The sequence below is a fragment of the Dermacentor albipictus genome, chromosome 3 (genome assembly GCF_038994185.2).
Source record: "Dermacentor albipictus isolate Rhodes 1998 colony chromosome 3, USDA_Dalb.pri_finalv2, whole genome shotgun sequence".
In the NCBI taxonomy this organism is placed as follows: Eukaryota; Metazoa; Arthropoda; class Arachnida; order Ixodida; family Ixodidae; genus Dermacentor; species Dermacentor albipictus.
In genome coordinates this window covers 88728731-88742558 of record NC_091823.1, presented here as the reverse complement: position 1 = coordinate 88742558, position 13828 = coordinate 88728731, and the positions used below count along the sequence as shown (strand labels likewise).

The window sequence follows — 13828 nt, the reverse complement described above, 5'->3', positions numbered from 1 at the left end:
AGAATACACAACTGGCCTCCGACGGGGCGAAAAATTGCATTATCTGGTGGAGGCGGAATGCCACAAATCATTCTCATACCACGCATCGTAGGAATCGGTTTAAGTGAAGCTATTGTTGGTGTTTGCGAGGAACGCTGTTCTTGTTTAGAGACTCACGTAAAACACTTGAAGAAGACACTAGATTTTATCGGCAAAAGCCTCGCTTCAACCACATAGACTGACTTAACCAGAGTGTAGCGTACACAGTACGCATCAAACGGAACTCGTCGTCTACGAAGTGTTCTTTAAAGTACTTTTTTGTGTGTGTGTCTGCAAACAACTCGGTATGATTAAACTGCTGCCTCATCAATGCTTGTCGATTCCGACCCGCTTTGTACATGCGAACAAGTGTGTAATCGTGCTCCATGCCGCCTTTTGCTATGTATCGACACTGTTCCACTACTCGCCGAAATACTAACTGCTCTATGCTAATGCTAGTGATAATTGACCCTCGACCCAAACAATCCCCTCATACCCCCCCCCCTTTCCCCCCTCTCCAGCACCACGCCATAATAAACCGAAAACCACCACTAGTGTCGTTGTGTATGTGCGGGAGCATAAGCAGGAACACTAACCACCCCAGCATTCCCACGCCATCTATGAGGCGCGAGCACAAAACACGCACGGGCGGTATGCGACCCGGGCGCGGACTTTCGGCTGACTCGCGGTCGAATTCAGACTTCTGCTGTGTGCAGGTGCTACAATCATTGCGCGTCCACATGACGAGAAAAATGACAACATCGTTGCCAAACACAATGTACACCAGAAACAGTTGGCAACGTCAAGCATATAAAAAAGAAAAGCCGCAGGAGCGGGGAATCTTTCTTCGGGAACTCTAAGGCGTGCAACCACCGACTATTTTATTCGCTCAGCATCCATTAGTGAGCACATGCTTTCCTGTAAGTTTCGATTGTATGATCGGAGGTCTGTTTTTTTAGAGTGGGGGGGGGGGGGGGGGGGTGGATTCTTACCTCCCTGACTGGCAAATACATACTACTTCTAGTAGTATCACTAGTAGTTGAGTAAGAAACCTTTATTGAGTGATGGCTCCCGTCCGAGCCATTTTACCCCTAGCACACCAGCTAGGTTGGAAGGGTTGGAGGCACGTGATAATGTGGGATTCAAATTATGTTAAATTTTGGAGCTTAACCTGCCAAAAACCCGATATGATTATGATTCGCGTCATACTGGAGAATTGGAGATTAATTTTGACCACCTGGAGTTCTTTAATGTGCAACTAACTCACGAGCGTTATTTTACTGCAAAGCTGTTAGCCTCTATTGGGCGGTATCTTTCGTGGACTCGTGCTCACACCAAAACAGTACCGCCATCTAGCAGCCGCGGCCACTCAGACAGACCTCAAACGTCAGCTGGAAAAGGACTTTGTCTTTGAGCTTCCTCGTAACAGAATTGTGTTTTCTCATAGATTCGAATTGCCATCCGAAGCTATCGTATGTGCAGCTCGTGTGCAAGTCGTTCTTTACAAATTTTTTGGCGCAATTCACACGAAAAAAAAAAGTTCAATAAGGTACTTGCACGTGGTGCAGGGCCTAGAAGAAGATGGATGTATGCTGCGCTTCTGCACACGTGTGCGCGTGACGTATGTGTCGCTTATGGCGGTGGTGCTTGTCTGACGTCGTCTAAAGCCAGTTGGGGTGGTGATACTTGTCTAATCTCACTTGTGCTTGTCTAACCTCGGCAATAGCTTCGCTGTACATCCACTTTCACTGGGTGGAATGAATGCAGCTTTTTTTGTTATTACTTCGCCCCCATCGAAATGCGGCCGCCGTGGCTTGGTTCAAAACAGCGACCCCGAGCTCAACAATGCAACGCCATAGCCAATGGGCTGCCTCGGCTGATATAACAGGGGGTGAAATGAGGGTTCGGGGGAACCCCAGAGTGTGTAACGTTGAGGTGGCGCCAGCAGACACAAGATGGGATGGCCTGATCTACGCCCAGGCGATTACCTCCCTAGGGAATGTGAGGGCCTGAGTCAGTCGAAGGCTTTTGCAACCCGAAAATGGGTAGGAGGATGTTGGTTTGGGAGGTGCATAGGGGATTCGCCAGCCTCTTAGAGTCGAACACGGCATTGCTTGCGGTGCTCAGTTTGGTGGAGTTTCACACGTGATGCTTCATTTTTTTTATTTGTTTCTTCTATCACCTTTTATTCCCTTTAGCCCTTTCCCCACCACAGGGTAGCCGTCCGGTACGCTTACACTGGCTAATCTTCCCGTCTTTATTTCCCTTTTTTATCTATCTCTTAGCAGAGTTTTGTGGAAATGACTGCTGCGTGTCGGAAAATGGCGCTCGGTGTATCTTCAACGTGGGTTAGGCAACAAGGTCCGATTGTTGGTGTTGCAAGGTCAAGAAAGGTACGCGACTGGTAAGTTGTGAGGGTGATAAGGCTGATAGTTTGATAGCTACAAACTCCATGAAACATGGAAGGAAGCATGGATGTCAGTTTTTTTACCACTGAAGATAGCATCATACGCAGTGAGATGTTGAGACAACGGGCTTAACACCTTCTTTGAGTTCAAGTGTGTTTTGCGAAATGAAGTGAGTATTTACTTACGGCTTTTGGCGAATTTCGTAAACTTTGTCACTCTGTTTCGTAAAAGAGAGCCTAAAAAAAATGGATGAAGCGTTTAAAAAACATTCTGAACCTAGCCATCAGTTGAATTTCTATCGCGTACAAATAGTTTGTTAAGAAGGGTTGGAATCGCAGGGATCAGTGGAATTAGAAAGCGTCTTGCTTCCTTCCACGCTTACGCTTGCTAGCAAGGTATTCTTATCAGCCGACGTGGTGCTACGAGACGTGGCGTAATCATTTTTCGCTAGCACGTGGCAAACATCTTCCTGACAAACAACCATAAAGCTCTCTCCTTAAGGAAATTGTTTTATCGTTTTTGTTTTCATCCTGTTCGAGTGGATAAATACTTGTGCACTTTGTAGCATTGTGTGGGAAGCTTTGAGAGCAAGCCCCACCGTGCCTTAATGATCGAACATGACAGACGGCACTGCTTTGGCGAAGTGAACACTGTGATGGCTGTTCTGCAGGTGGCGTCGCAGTAGGCTCATTTTCGGTCCTGAACAAGGTTTGTAAGGTAAGCGGGTAGTGCTCCCAGGACTTCATCATGTGTACCTATGCGTCGGTTTACGAATGTGTTATGAAGATGAATAGCGTAAGCCTCTCTCGGCTATGCCTTGTCCGCACTTGGACGCCGCACCATAACAAACTGCATCTTTGAAAATTAAAATTACCGTTTTTTAGAGCGCAGCTCTTTGGCATCCGTTCCTGGGTTTCGCGTCGTCGTCGGCGTTGTCGTCGGCCTCGTAACCAGCTCCGCCCCCCTTTCATCCCCCCAGCGCTAGCAGCGACCGACTGATACCGCTGGATGCCGCTGACGCCGCTAGAGAGTCAAGATAACGTGACTGCATAGAACACCGTCGCCGCCATGCAGAAAGAGGAGGAAAGGGTCCCCCCCCCCCCCTGTTCTTGTGTGGCGGATAGGGTGCTCTTCAGTTGCCGACGCGCCGGTTATTTCACGTAGGCCCCGGCACGTCGACGAATACGTGACCACCTTCCCACGGCTAGACCTGGTTCTTAGCGCTGCGGAAGCGAGGGTATCATATTGTTTGTGTCGGCATCGGCGGCGTTGTCCCTGAAACCAACTCCGCAGCTGGGGTTGACTCACTATCGGCGTCAGCGGCATCAGTCAGTCGCTGCTATCTCTTCCCTCCTCCCTTTATCGTGTTGTCCGCTTGCTGCGCGCGCTTCTGCCCCCATCGTTTGCCGCTGGGTGTAGACGCCGCCCCCTCCCCCCTCTTCCTGCGAGTCTCCGGTTGTCAAAGCGCCGGCTCGAACTTAATTCCTTTCTTCGCTCCTCCTCCAATGCAACCCCTGTGCGGTGGCAATCAGAGAGCCAGATCGGTGGCGGCGGATCTGTATATGTGCACCGCCCGAGCCGAAATTGCCGCTGCCGTTCGCCCTGTGCGGTGGCAATCAGAGAGCCAGATCGGTGGAGGCGGATCTGTATATGTGCACCGCCCGAGCCGAAATTGCCGCTGCCGTTCGCCACTGCGAAATTATCTGCCAGTTCTTTCTGAGCCATGAGCGAGACGACCGATGGAAGTCCTCCGTCTGCTGCTGCTGCTGCTGCTGCTGCTGCTAAACGAGCTGCCAGAGCAGAGGCCCAGCGCCGTCGCCGTCAGAATCCAGAGGTGCGTGCCGCCGAAGCAGAAGCTTACCGTCGCCGCCGTCGAGATGATCCAGGAGTACGCGTCGCCGAAGCAGAGGCTAAGCGCCGCCGCCGAGAAGACCCTGCCGTTCGCGCCGCCGAAGCGGAGGCTCATCGCCGCCGTCGAGAGCAACCAGCAGTAAGCGAGGCTGAAGCAGAAGCTCATCGCCGCCGCCGAGAAGACCCTGCAGTTCGCGCCGCCGAAGCGGAGGCTCATCGCTGCCGTCGAGAGCAACCAGCAGTAAGTGAGGCTGAAGCAGAAGCTCATCGCCGCCGCCGAGAAGACCCTGCCGTTCGCACCGCCGAAGCGGAGGCTCATCGCCGCCGTCGAGAGCAACTAGCAGTAAGCGAGGCTGAAGCAGAAGCTCATCGCCGTCGCAGAGAAGACTCTACCGTTCGCGCGGCCGAGGCCGAGGCCAAACGCAAACAAAGGCTCGCATTTGCTGCGCTCAAATTTCGCATTAGGAAGTAACGTAATCGTCGGTAATTTTTTTTCGCCTAATTTCAAACAGGGTGTCGCATTCAACATAGTAGGGCGAAAGAAAACTCTGAAATGCCAGATTTCCGAAAGGGTGTTTAGGACAATTGTATGTTGGAGTGTGCCGTTATAACATGCCAAAAAAGAGTCTTTTTTAATAGAATACGACGTGTAAGAAATTACTGGTTTTATTCGTGCGCGGTCTTGAATGTGTAATGGTGGCTCCACTTGCGAAACTGACATGTCCTAAAATTTATGAATTGAGACAATACTACTGTGCGCGCAACACTCTTTGCCACCGCTTGTTCGCGCTGATAACTAAAGCGCCAGTTTTGGAAGATATGCAAGACCTTCCGATAGGTAACGGGATTTTGCAACCAAGTAATTTTGCTGCCCTAAAAAAATTGGCGCGCTATTATAGCTGTGTGAGTTATACCAGTCACTCAGCTTTCACAAATAAAATATGAACGACGCCTAGAATTCTTCTGGACTTTGCCTACAAATACGGCTTTATTATTCCTAACCAAGCATGACATTTTTTTTGTGCGTCCCCTTACTAGTGATATAAATTTCGGGTACAAGCTCTGTGTTTTGCTATTTCACCAATATCAATTATATTAGGAGCACTCGAGCCCTTCTAAAGAGAGCAATACCTTATTTTAAAGGGTCATTGACATGGTAAGCGGCCAAAGTAAGCAAACAAAATTTTGCAACAGTCTTAGTACGTTTATGTACTAAGGTGCGTGCATGATTATGTGTGTCTGTTGTGTCTGTCATATGTGTCGTGTGTGTGTGTTTGTGTGTGCATCGGCGTGTGTGCGGAACCGAACCACAACTGGGTGGGAACCGCAGGTGAGAACCGAACCCACAACTGGGTTCGGTTCCCACCTGCGGCAAGTTGTTTTTTCATCCACTTTAATTTCCAAGAATTTATCGTTTCTTTATTTTATTTATTAAGCACAAGTAATTTCCCCTATGTTGTTCTTGGTGTCAGTGTTTGTTGGCTTCTTATGATATATATATATATATATATATATATTTTTTGAGATAACATGACAACTTATTCCTTACTGTTTGCTATTCTTAGGTTCGGCGACTTAACATCGTGTTTGTGAAATATGTCCGATTTCAGCGAATTCCTTAATCGCATCAGAGGGACGTCATTTTCTGCTTTGCATTTGGTGTTAATGCAAATGACATTGTTTTCCTGCATTTCTACAGATACGCCACTAACGATAACAGTGGCCCCTTTTTCAGAGGAAGGAAGGAAGGAAAAGGTGGAGAAGGAAAGGTAGGGAGGTTAACCAGTTTGGATTAACCGGTTTGCTACCCTACACGTGGGAGAGGGAGGGGGGAGATTAAAGATGGGAAAGGGGGAGAGGGAGAGAGAGCACATAGCACAGCACACACACATCGTCCGTTGGAGTCCGTCAATCTGGCATGGTACGCGACGTCACTCTCACAGCCGCTTGTCCAATCCCGTCTCTTTCAAAAACCGAAGTAGTCCCTTTGTCGCCTTCACCTGCGATATCTTCTGTCGACGGCATGTGAAAATCGTGTCGAGGGACAATGGTCTACTGTCAAGGCGCGCTAGAACAGATGCCAGGGACTGTCGCTGAACATTATATTCAGGACAGTCGCACAGAACATGTTCCAGCGTCTCCTCGCAAAGACAGGCATTACAGAGATCGTTGTCGGCCATTCCAATGCGGAAGGAGTAAGATTTAGTGAAAGCCACCCCCAGCCATAAGCGATAAAGCAGAGTCGCCTCTCTTCGACGCAGTCCAGTTGGCATATAGAGATGCATCAAAGAGGGCAGGTGGTATTGACGGTTGCTCTGGGTGGTCTGGCTGTTTGGTGTGCACCATAGAGATAGCGTGATCTCCTGTGCAAGCACTCGAAGTCTGCTAGCTGCGTCGGATCGTGAAAGCGGTATGGCCTCTTCTTGTGCGTCTTCAAGAGCTGCCCGAGCGGCATTATCGGCGTCTTCATTTCCACTGACGCCGCAGTGACTTGGCAGCCACTGAAACGTCACGTGGTGCCCTTTCTCCTGTGATGCATGGAGTAGGCATCTAATATCGAATACGAGCTGTTCGAATGGCCCGCGACGCAGAGCTGATAGTACAGATTGTAGGGCTGCCTTTGAATCGCTGAAGATTGACCATTGTCGAGGTGGCTCTTGATTGACGACACGAAGTGCAGCGCGAAGAGCAGCTAGTTCAGCAGATGTCGATGTTGTTGGGTGGTCAGTCCTAAAGCTGATGGTAATAGCTTTTGCTGGGACAACCACGGCACCGGACGAACACTGGATGTTTGTGGAACCATCGGTATAAATGTGTTCCCTGTCCGCGTACCTCTCGTGCAGAAGAAGCAGAGACAGTTGTTTCAGCACAGGCGACGACAGTTCAGACTTTTTTCCGATTCCTGGTACACTGAGATGGACTGTAGGGCTGATAAGACACCAAGGGGGTATCGATGGTTTAGATGCAGCGGTGAAGCCCGATGGAAGTTTGTCGTTGTATTTGATGATAGTTTTAGCGAATGATGATTGGTGCCTGTCTGAAGGTAGTGCTGCAAGATGGTGATAGGTGGCACGTGCAAAACGTCTGATGTGCGTTCTCAGGGCTTCCACCGTAATGTGAGTTTGCATTGGATGGTCCCGAGCAATCGCAAGAGTTGCCTCTGTTGAGGTGCATCTGGGCAAACCAAGGCAGACTCTGAGTGCTTGAGCTTGTGCTGCCTGCAGAACACGAATATTTGTCTTGCAGGTGTTGGTCAGTACAGGTAGACTATATCTTAGAAAACCGAGAAAGAGAGCTCTGTAGAGTTTAAGCATTGCGTCTACTGACATCCCCCACGTCTTTCCTGCCAAGTATTGAAACAACTGGGAAGTTGCTGTCAGGCGCCGTTTCATGTAGGCCACGTGCGGGCTCCAACAGAGGTCTCGGTCAATAATTACGCCAAGGAATCTGTGGGTTCGGACATAAAAAATTGTCCGCCCATTGATAGAGATGATATAAGGCGTCATCGGTTTTCGAGTAAATGCTACTAGTGCGCATTTTTCTGGTGATATGCTGAGACCCTGTTTACACAAGTAGTTCGCTGTCAAAGTGGCCGCTCTTTGAAGTCGCGCACGTATCTGAGGACGTGTGACTGCCGAAGTCCAGACACAGATGTCGTCAGCGTATATTGAAATTTTGATGGTAGTTTGCAAGTACTCAGCAAGTCCAACAAGAGCGAGGTTGAATAGCGTCGGGCTGAGAGCACCGCCTTGAGGAACGCTCGTGCTGGTATAGCGTCGCGTAGTGGGGCCATCGTCAGTTAACACAAAGAATGATCTTGCAGATAGGTAGCTTGCAATCCACAAAAAAACTCGACCACCTAGGCCAACCGTCGCAAGGGCGTCGAGAATGGCCTCATGTAATACGTTATCGTATGCCCCTTTCACATCTAGGAATAAAGCTGCAGATAAACGCTTACGGGACTTTTCGTGCTGGACATATGAAACGAGATCAACTACATTGTCGATAGAAGAGCGGTCACGTCGGAAACCAGCCATGGAACTCGGATAGATCTTGTAGTATTCAAGGTACCATTCCAGGCGGCCAAGGATCATCTGTTCCATTATCTTTCCTACACAGCAGGCCAGCGCTATTGGGCGGTAAGAGGTGAGTTCTAATGGGGATTTGTCCTGCTTTAAGAGTGGCACCAGGCGGCTTACTTTCCATTCGTCAGGAACATTTCCCTCCTGCCATGAGGAGTTGTAAAGGCTCAACAACTCTATCCGTGCGGACTCTCCGAGATAGCACAAGGCCCGGTATGATATACCATCCGGACCCGGAGATGATGAGCGCCTGCAGAGAGCTAGAGCCGCTTCGAGCTCCTCCATTGTAAAAGGAAGGTCCATGCGGCCATCACGGGAATTGGGGACGTCAGCTCGGGCTGAAGGATCTGGACGAGCCTGTTTTAATGCGAAGGGGCTATAAGGCAACGCTCTATCGGGACTAATATTGGCTTTACTGGGACACACGTTGTCATCACGCGCTCTTTTGATGAGACGAAAAGGCAAATCAGTGATGCGTTCGAAATGCGCCGCACTGACATACGTATGCGGAAGCAGGCCATCATTCAATTTCTGAAGAACGCAGCTGCTCAAAAAGAATAAACGAAAGAAAGAAAGAAAGAAAGAAAGAAAGAAAGAAAGAAAGAAAGAAAGAAAGAAAGAAAGAAAGAAAGAAAGAAAGAAAGAAAGAAAGAAAGAAAGAAAGAAAGAAAGAAAGAAAGAAAGAAAGAAAGACAAATTGTAAACGTCTTTAGCCGACGTGTAAAAGAGAGTAGTGGCTGTTCAAGTTTTTATTTGTGTCGCTTCATTAGCCGTGTTGGGTTTTGCTTCACTAAAGCTTTCTTCTGGCTTTTTTGAAATATGTACGCAAGCGACATGCTATAACGGAAAATAGAGGGGCTTTCAGTGTGCGTATCACATGGTTCACGTTATAGCTCACATGTCCTCCCTCATGCTACGAAACAGCACGTCTAGCCACGATGTTCCTCAAGCTAGCCCCCAGTACTGCACTACTAGCATTCTACGAATAATAATAACAATAAAGTAGGATTTAGCATGTCAAGAATGTACATGTTATGAGAGACAGCGTAATGGAAGGCTTCGGATTAATCTTGACCACCTGGGTTTTACCACCTAGGAACAAAATGAACGTGACATCGTTCTTAGCCAGTTTATAGAACGCTCGGCCGGTTTAAGCAGACCTCAAGTCATTAAGCCACATGGACGTGGATTGCAAAATGCACTGAGAGCAACTACACGTAGTGTTCTGAGCACCACAGTATATACACTTGGGAGTGATGATGACTCCAGCACAACCAATATCACATCGTCACGATTTGCTGCATATTTTAGTGCTGCATGTTTTTAGGAAAGGGATCCGAGAGAGAGAGAGAAACGAAGAAGCAACGCTTGTAGGTAAAAAATATTCTGGCAAAACCTACGTTACGATGAATGTCGACGTTAGAGGGACACTAAAGGCAAATACTAAGTTGACGTGAAGTGTTTAAACGCCTGTCTAGAAACCTTATAATGCTTGTTTCGTGCCAAGAAACCACTTAGTCTACACGAAAATTGCGTCGGAAGGGTCCAAATACTTTTGTCAAAATTCAAAGCTCCAAGCCACCAAACTGGGGGAGTGATGACGTTGCATACGCCATCATCACCTTTTGTTGTTATCGGTGAGTAAAACGGCGCCCGACAGACAGCAAAGACAGAGCGGTGGATTCGTGGCTGCAGCTGCTTTTTGGTCGAGTGGCGTAGAGCGGGCATCCCATGGCCACATGGAAGTTGAATTCTCTGCCACTTGCAGTTAGAGCGAGTTTCGAGAGCCAGCAAAACCAGCGCAGCACTACGCGATAACGAAACTACTGAAACGCGAAAGCGAAGGTGGCGCTGAGTCGAGCGAAAACGAAACCTTTCGACCCCCCGCGTTTTTAGCAGCGTTTTATTTCATCTTATAATACAATACGCGGTTGTTTTTGTTTTTGCAACGAGTGGTTGAATACTGGTGGCAGAATTTACCTGAAGAGTGCTTTCGTCATCGGGCAAGTACTTGGATGTCTCAAGGGAGTCTCTAATCATGCCATGCGTTTACCTCAATTTCTCGGTTATTAAGGCTCTGTTCGCAATAATATTGATGTTTTAGAGATTCTCGAGCACTAATCTATCACTTTAGCTTGACTTAATATTTGCTTTTAGTGTCCCTTTAACGCTATTAGTATTGAAGCATTTTAGCGACACACCGTATCGCCATCGCCGAGGCCCGTCATGTATGAAGCGTGTGCGCAGCCGGATCTCTCTCTCGTGCTTCCCCACTTCGGGCGCCTCGATACCAAGTTTCGACGGAACACGCTGCGCCATCTAGAGGCGCCGCCACGAAGTCCGCGCGTGGCACATGTGGGACCATTTAATCAGACAAGATTGTCTGAATATATATATGCCAAGGGTTCCACTGCGCCCCGCACCGGATAAAATTTAAAGGATTCTTTTTGTCGTTGAAGCACGGCACACACCCAATAGCACATACGGAGTGACGCACGCGGACGAAGTTCATTGAAGCGCGACAGATATCTAGTGACACATACCCGGTGACCTAAGTTGGTCCGACGTTTGGTTTTGAACCCTGTTCCCTCCGCAGCCTGAAGCTGTGTCCATTGGACCATGGACTACCCAGCGACCCAAGTTGGCGGGGAAGTGGTTAGAGGCAGACAGATAGCCCCCTGAAAGTGCGTGAAGTTAGGGAAGAATGCTCATCGCATTATGGTGCGTAATCGCAGATATCTGGTGCGCCTGATCTTTGAAGGCTTGCACGTATTTGACAGCAACTGGCAGTAGCTGATCAGGTGCTCTGTTTAATGTAGAGCTAACATTTACTGTTTCCACTGCCACTTCTGGCAGTGGTGAGCTGCGCATGTTCGTCGCTGACTGGGCACAATTGCATGAGTGTTTCAGAGTGATGCTAGAAGGAGATGCCAGTTCTTGGCCAACAAACGCTGTTCACAGCGGCAGTGATACTATCGGTAATGCTCGATGGAACCGCAAGAATTGTACATTCCCTTCGCGCCCTCTATAGAGCAGAATCCTGTAGCTGGCGACGGGAGGTTGACTTCACTTACCGCAGTGGGAAAATATTAGTTTTGAAGCGTTAACAATGGAATTATGGGGTTTTTCGTACCAAAACCACCATCTGATTATGAGGCACGCCACAGTGGGGGACTCTGGAAATTTGGACCACGCGGGTTTCTTTAACTTGCCCCTAAGTCCAAGTACACGAGCGTTTTCGCATTTCGCCCCCATCGAAATGCGGCCGCCGTGACCACGAGTTGTGAAGCGTTCCGAGATTAGGTATTTCTTCAACACAGGAGCATTTCTGTTGGACAACGTAGGTGATTCGTCTCAGACATTTACCCGCGATCTCACGCGGCCCTCAGGCGTCATGCCGGGCTTGGTGATATTTAAAGGGAAACAAAAAGGTATATTAGGTTAGTTTAAAAAAGCAGAATAAATATTTGCAGTTTCTCTTGTGTTTATTTTTTGGTGCCAAAATAACTCCACTTCAGAAAAAAAAGAGGACTTACCTTTTTTTAATCCTTGGAGGACAGCTAATAACGCCATTTGGCTATGCACGGCCGCCGAGCTCCAGTATCGGCTGCTCGTCTTCAGGGATGACATACCGGAGGGTTCGCTGAACTGTTAGGCTGTTTCCTTCTTTGCATGTCTATTTGAGTTGTTCTACGTGTTGTCAAGGTTCTTGCCTAATGCTTCTACATGTTATAGTGTTATGGTTTTGTTGCAACTTCACGTGTGTTTTCGAAGTGCGCGCACCTTTTATCGCATTATCTGGCGATGCTTCAGAGTTCGGACTATCACCACTATCATTATAACACGTGCTCCTTCCTATTTTCCTGCCCCTCGGCTACCTATGAATACGCTGTACACCTTTGAATAAACGTTCATTTTGCTCTAATGACTACGCTGATGCTTCACTGGTCTGGCGTTACTGCGAGCACGCCATGGCTATGCTGCAGGTTTCATTCATATGGTGTCTCGCGCCCACGTTCCCAGAAGCTGAAAGGATTAATCCCTTGATCTATCATCGTGGCTTCACACAATTTAACGTTGTGGAGAAGCCAACAACATACTGTACTCGTTTCCAATAGTTTCAATCAATCAATCAATCAATCAATCAATCAATCAATCAATCAATCAATCAATCAATCAATCAATCAATCAATCAATCAATCAATCAATCACCACTGCGCTAACACTTCGCTTGTCCATTAAGGCCAGTTGAGGGATGAGACCAGAGTGCTTTAGGAAGGCTCCGGTCAGCCACTGGGCACCACTGGTTTGAGACCACCGGAGCGTTTCATGCGAACTGAGCGGAGTCATACAATGGCCACCCAGGAAATCTCCGAGATTTTATAGCGAAGCTGTATATGGCTAGGTTTCCGTGCGTTCTTGTTCTCCGTGAACAAAAACATCATCATCAATGACTCGTACCCCCATAAGCATTCATACTACCTCAAGCAAGCAAAAAATGCAATGGCTCATAGCCCCGTAAGGCAGAGGCTTCATGCACTCTGCAAAGTGCAGCGAAAAGTGCTTAAGTTCTTTGTAATCACGCATACAACATACAGAACAGCATATCGAAAGCTGTCATCATCAATGGCTGATACCCCCGTGAGCAATGGCTCCCGCCCCTCACCCCCGTAAGCCAGCAAAATATGCAATTATTCATGATCCCGTAAGGTTCATGGCTACTCACTTTGCGTGAATTAGCTGCGATGGCACTACCCTTGTCGTTGTCGGCGCTTTCAATGTAGATGTGTCGGTATCTAAAAGGGCGCGGTTTATGCGTTCCGTGTTGCAGACATATATCCCTTGCGATGCCACACCAATCCGGCCAAACCGGCCACCCAGCGGCGTACGTGCATAGATATGACATTATCAAAGAATCTGATTGCAGTTGCGAGTGAAAAAATGACCACCGATCAAGACAATAAATGAGTTCGTACCTTTCTTCAAAACTATGTGTCACCTCCGTGTCGTGGGCTAAACAGCTTCGCTGGTTAACCACCTTACAGAGTGCAATGACTCATGATTTTTTGAGACCGTAACGGTATAAACACGGTTCAGATTTACGAACAAAAGGTGCGCTGTCGTACGTTCAGAGCAGCTTAGCGTACGGGTTCATGCCGTCGTCTTCCCCACTTCAATCTCTCGATCATGTCTTCAGCAATTAGCTTTGTCGATGATATCGGAAAAAATAAAGAAAGCAGCACCAATGAAGACAAAAAACCATCAAACAAGCAGCTGTACTTTTCGGCTAATTTTCTTAAATATCTGCGAGTGTCTTTAATCAGCGCCGCGAACGGGCATGACCTAACAAAGGCACAGTTTTCGTCGACAGACACACGGCCACGTCCGTCCAAACCTTGCAACCTGCGCTTTATCTATAGCCGGCGGCAACGCCACGGCAGTGGTTTTTCTACGCGTCATCAACCCAAC

General features: G+C 48.2%; 1 protein-coding gene across 1 annotated transcript in view; it reads right to left on the bottom strand.

Moving 5' to 3' along the window:
* The window catches only part of LOC139057867 (uncharacterized), a 30901-nt gene extending 17674 nt beyond the window's left edge, over window positions 1–13227 (bottom strand). The window contains exon 1 of the mRNA XM_070536632.1: window positions 13086–13227. The gene's annotated coding sequence lies outside the window, so the exon portion shown is untranslated. The remainder of the gene's footprint in view (window positions 1–13085) is intronic.
* Between the last annotated feature and the right edge of the window lie 601 nt (window positions 13228–13828).